The 6,246-nt window shown below is 33.3% G+C and overlaps 1 long non-coding RNA gene across 1 annotated transcript; it reads right to left on the bottom strand.

Moving 5' to 3' along the window:
- Positions 1–264: 264 nt before the first annotated feature.
- LOC143041963 (uncharacterized) lies at positions 265–5,648 on the bottom strand. Its single transcript, XR_012967854.1, has 3 exons — positions 5,219–5,648; positions 1,316–1,489; positions 265–614 (listed from the first exon to the last, which is right to left on the bottom strand). It is a non-coding gene; the product is annotated as an uncharacterized LOC143041963 (long non-coding RNA).
- Between the last annotated feature and the right edge of the window lie 598 nt (positions 5,649–6,246).

Below are 6,246 nucleotides of genomic sequence, written 5' to 3'. Positions count from 1 at the left end.
CGTTCGACATCTGTTCTGTCAGTTACGTTTCCGTTTTTCGTACGTGGCATATCCGGTGCGTGTCTGGTATGCATTCGTTACTCGTCCGTTTTATTTGGTCAGTATATCAACGGACTCCAAACAGATAACAATTTTGTCAACGGACAACTTTTATTTTCATCCGTTAGTCGTCCGTTCGTGCTATCCGATAAGGTGTGACCGAGGCTTTAGCTAGATAATTATCATTTTGTCATCATGGCAACAAAAAAAAAAAAACCCAATATGTTATGGAATAACTTTCAATTTGATAGACATTATTAGATAATTTGAAAACGCATAACGCTTCTATTCATGCAAAAAATGAAAGGATTATCTAATATATGTTTTAAGATTTATAGAAAGTCAAATAAAAATGTTAAGCTCACACACAAATTCTTTTACGTAATCACAGTTTGTATCATACATCAGATTTAATTTAGCAGTCCCTGGAGAGAACCTGAGTCGGCCACAGATTCTAGGAAAAGTCGGTATAATACGGATATCGGTAGGTCCCAAACCATAGATATCCTGAAATAACTCTCCTGACGTCCATGTACCATTTATCAGTCCGATCCAATAAAACTGTGACGTAGAACCTGAATTTAGATAAATCCATCAAATTGTTTAGCTATTATAATATCTTAAAATGCTTATATTGGCCATTATTTTATGTCCGTATAAACAACGTAGAAGGAAAAATAGATTCACTACTGTTAATTCAGAAATTACTGTGAGCATTTACTTATTGCAATTTTATCATTTTAGACTAAAATACGATTTTAATCTTTGCGATATTGAGAAAATTCTGTTTAATTCACAGAAAAAAGTTCGCATTTATTGCAATAATAAAAACATCGCAATAATATTTGCATTTACCAGTTCAATAGTAGGAAAAGTGTACATACTGGAACAGTCTTTCCTAATTTGTACGATTAAATTGATAATCATGTGCCGTAAATGTATATTGAACGAACTACTTGTCACTCAAGTCAGCTATAGATAAAGCAAAATTAACAAAGCCATCGCTTTATCTGCTTGTGATTGCCCTTAAAACAGTGTCAATTCTAATTATGTTTAAAAACAAAGACAACAACTTGGAATGTAAGACATGTAAAACAAATGAAAATGATAAAGAAAATAAAGTTTCAATTCATCCCATTCACTAGCTCTCTCAATGATTTCGTTTGATAACAAAACTATCTACTCTTTCTTTTTGCTTTCAAAGTTCAAAATGTTCTCCGACTCTTATGTGTATATTACTTATAGATGTGTATTACTTGGTAAAATTACGACTTACAATTATTCAAACTTGTGTTGTGAAAATACAATTTTTCTACTGTCTCAACCGTTATTAGATCTTCGCCTTCATCAATACAGTGTTGTCTGGCATCATACCAGTTTAGCTGTGTAGAATTAAACTTTAAGCAAGTTCTAGAAGAAATATCATAATCATATCCAGGAAGGTCACATTCTGAAATTGATAAAGATGTAATTACTACTTTTTCTAAAAAAAAACATATTAATTTACCCCCTTTCCGAAATAATCGTAGTGGTCTGTTTTCAGCAAAGCTAAGTTCGTTTTGTTTATATAAAAAGTACATAAAAAAGAAGAAAAAGTTTTATACCATTTGTAACTAAAAAAAAGACGAAAAGAAACATGACACGAAAACGATTAATATAAGAAGTGAGTCCTTGATACATTTGTACAATAATGACACCAGTCGTGTTGCTCAATAAACACTCGATTGTTAGAAACATAAGTTAACAGTTATAAACCAAAAAATTAAAAGACAGAAAACACAGTGATTCAGAACCATCTTTACAGCAGGCAACTCATGTCACGATGTCTTTAAATTGATGTCATTTAGGTTTTTCAACATAACTCAAGTTGATCCAAAAGGTAATCGGTAAATGTAAAACTATACTACAAATTAAAAAAAAATCGTTTGGTGTAAATTTATAATTTTTTTAATGTTAACTTATTATAGTGAAATAATCTCTCACCTTGGAACGCCCATACTTTGGTCGATCTGATTGCGCTATACATATTTTACTATCACATATATACTAACTTTCAAAACCAACGCTAACCAATCTTTACATTCAAGATTTTTATTACCAAAATCATGTATGGCCATGTATTTTATGTTCGAAAACAATCATAAGTCTGTATTTTACTGCGATTTTCATTTGTTTTCCCGGAAAATCACGTCATTTTTAAATATTTTTGAATTTTAGCGGACCTCCACTTAAGTCTGCCAAAACGGGTTTTAAATTTTATGAGTGTGGTTAACTATCAAGTAAAGTCGGTTGAAGGTTAAATTTAAAAGCCGTTTTATTATGCCTCGCCAACACCAAATAAGCGTGATTGAGCAGTGTGAATGGTCCAAACAAGTATGTAGAAGGTGCCTTTTTTACACAACGCAGTCGAATTGTTCGCCTACGTTGGGCAAATGCAAGTTTGTAATGGATCCGTGTTAGGTTGAAACACGTTATTTTGAGCGACGAGTCAAGATATCGGTAACATAGAAATGATTGCAGAATGAGGGTTAACATATGCCAAAATGAACGTTATGCAGACTCATGTGTGATCATGGAGTATTTGCTTTGACAAAAACCATGCATTGTTGACGCACTGACTTTAAGGAAGTCTAACTGAAGTTCATTACCATGATGAAATTTTCTCTCCAATTGTCCGTCCATTTATAGCAAGGCATGGAAATCGGCATATTTTTCAACAGCCCCATGATAGGTTCCACGTGGCAAATGTATGCACACAACATTTGTGGCAGAATAACATTGCCATTCTTTTATGGCCAGCATTATCGACAAATCTATCACCCATTGAACATTTATTGGATGAATTTGACAAAGTGTTCGCAGACGTCATCAGCCACCGCAGTCGGTCAACCAGCTTCAAGCCTTGTTGAAGGTGGGATAACATTCCAAAAGCATTTATTCAGCGTTTAGCTGGATAAATGGGTCGAGGATTGAGTGCTGTTATCAACGCAACATGTAACATGCACGCTATAAACTCTTTAAATTTTGGTATTGACAACAACATCTTCAAACAGTCTGAGCATTCAAAAAAAATAAATTGTGATCTGTTATCTTCATTAAATTTGTATGTTTTATGTTATTGTTCTATCAAATACAAACTAAAATAACAATATGACTATATATTTTTTTTAAATATGGCTTCTTTTTGTAGCTAGTATATTTTCCAGAATTTGTTTCGATGTTGATTACCACATTGAACCATTCAATGTCTTATTGTAATGTTTATTTGTGTATGTCTCTGTTCTTAATGTCTTGCATTTATTTGTACTGTAGTCCTGTCATGTAGTGTTGTTAATTTAGTGTTATATTTAACATTGCCATTAACGCGCGAGGTTTGGCTAGCCTCAAAACCAGGTTCAACCCACTATTTATCTGAAAAATGTCCTGTACCAAGTCAGGAAAACAGAATTTGTTATCTTGAAGTTCGTTGTGTCGTTGTTCTCTTCTTGTATTTGATGTGTTTCCCCCAGTTTTAGTTTGTAACCAGAATTTGTTTTTTCTCAATCGATTTGTGAATTTGGAACAGCGGTATACTACTGTTGCCTTTTTTTAACCAAAAGAAAATGAAACAACATATTGCTGAAATTACACAGCAGAAACACCTCTAAATAATATTTTTTCGTTACTAACATTGATTTTGATTTTAATTAAACATAACTAAAAAAAATAAAGCTATAAATCAGCATTCATGAAAACTCATGATCCTACATCCTATCAATACAAATAAAAGAGAGGTGAAAAATACGAAAGGAAAATTCAAACTCACAAGTCGAAAATAAAGTGACAACGCCGTGGCTGAAAAAGAAAACACAGAAAAACAATAGAACACTAATCACAATATTTACACCCCAAGACCCCAAGTCTATTGTTATACTTCTTATTTTCTATTTATGAAGCAAGTGTAAGTTGTATGGATCGATTGTTACGAGTAGCAACGGGTTTCGACCATAGGGTTTGACGAGCGGGGTTTCTGAAAATCCCTGCTTCTACACCCCGAAATAAAAATACCACCCTATTTTAACAATCAATGTATTTTAATTGTGCCATATAGTTGGAACCTCTTCTACCAAATCCAACGTATGACCCAAAATGTCATCCATATTATACCCGTCTAAATTGACAACTGCATACAAGGGGTATGATGTTTTTTTTTGTATCAGAATACACGAAACGGTCAACATAGCCCTGCTGATCCATATTAGCACATGCATTTAACGGTAATATGCACAGCAGAATATTTGACATTTGACAAAAACCTCACTTTTCAAAGTTTGAACGAATATAGTCAAAGTAAGGTTACTAGCTAGTAGGGTTTCAACTAACAAGTTTTTTTTTCATATTTATTAATTATGGTTTAATAAACATTATCTGTTCTTTTTTTATTTGTTATGCAATCTTAACAAATATATATATGGTTTACATGTAGCATTGGTTGGAAGTTAGTTAAACACTGCGGGATGCGGTGTGTCTGGATAAGAACCCCTCCGGCCTTCTGCCGACGAGGTTTCTTATCCAGACACACCTATCCCTCGGTGACCAACTTTTTCAGAAAAAAATGAATACATAGCGACACGAACCAAAGTGTAAACTAGGAGTGATCTCAAGGGTAGACAGATCCTGCTTCACATGTCGTATTCCTCATATAAGTACAATATATCCCGGGAATAGGTCTGCTGCGTAATGTTTCATTCTGGAAAAGGTGACTGGTTTGAAGCTAAAACATCAAAACTAAATATCCGCTATCATCTGTCAAAATTTAAAAATATTAAGACGTGGTTATACTGTCATGATAGACTTGTATACCAAAACGATTAAAAAAACAAGGATGTGGACAAAAATAGGTGACAATAATTATAAAAAAATCATAGCGTATACAGGGTAGGTAGTAATAGGCCACGGAAAACCAAAACATGAACCATTCCAACAGAAAGAATTAACGTCTTGCTTAAAGCTATAAGTGTTCAATGGGTACCACATATTAGAAGTAAGAACCGAGTTGACGTTCTACTTGACAGCGATCCTTTTTTTTCTAACTGAAAATTTCAGTGTATTCAATTATGTTTTATTTCTATTTCAGGCGCATGTTAGAAGGTATTTGAAACAAACATTTGTAGCGATACATGAATATATATAAGCAAACCTTTATGTTTGGTGAAGAACAAACTCCAAGTTTCCGAAGTCTGTATATATGTCGACGATACCGCAGGTTTGTCCGTGTGTAACAGGCACTGCTTGTCCTTATAAAGAAATCTACTACAGAGACTGACATCCACAGCACAATTTACAGCACACTGTAAAAGACTCGGAGTTAACTCATTTCTGTATATATTGTTTCCATAAGGACAAATAACTTGGGACTTTCGGTATTCCTGAAAAGTAAGAACGAATGGAATAATCAAACAGAATTGAAGCAACATTTTACATGGCACGTTCTGTGTTATTAAAACATCAGTATTTTGGATCTCGTGATGTTCGGCTGCACATTGTCTTATTTCAAATCGATTTTATGAATCAATTTGAAATGCAGAATAAGTTTAGTTAAAATTGTTGTATGAAAACATAATCCCTGTTTAAAGTATTTCAGATGTCTTTCATTTTCTTTTGCTTTTAATGTCTTCAAAGAAGCTCTAAATGATATGACATTAAATGCATTTTACTAACAGATGTATCTTGTAAAATCGATAATGTATACTGAGGACTTTTTTCTACCGTATTCCCATTAGATGAAACGGTGAATTTCTTTGAAATGTATTATTTAGATTGCTTTTATGTCAATCTTAAATTATAATGGATCTTCAATGTATGGTTATTACCATTCAGCAATAATCACAATTGTATCATATCAATAAATGATAGAACTAAAGTACAAATATCATAAATTATCGCACTATTTCAAACATGTAGCAAGGCAGCATCTAAACTGCAAAAACGTTAGCCTTATCGCATTTCCTGCTTGCCAATGGCATAGATATATGAATTTCAATGTCACAAAATACTTCTACGCTTCAACAAAATTCCAACGTTTCTTTATAACTGTGCAATGTACGACTAGGGTATCCTATTGGTCATCTCGTTGTCTGTATCAATGTGCTCAGCTCTTAATACGTACTTCAAATCGCGGATTGTTTTTCCATATGCAGTTACCGTCACCATAATACCTTCAATTAG

The sequence above is a fragment of the Mytilus galloprovincialis genome, chromosome 1 (genome assembly GCF_965363235.1).
Source record: "Mytilus galloprovincialis chromosome 1, xbMytGall1.hap1.1, whole genome shotgun sequence".
In the NCBI taxonomy this organism is placed as follows: Eukaryota; Metazoa; Mollusca; class Bivalvia; order Mytilida; family Mytilidae; genus Mytilus; species Mytilus galloprovincialis.
The sequence above is the reverse complement of the archived record's forward strand: the minus strand, read 5'-3'. Positions and strand labels throughout refer to the sequence as shown.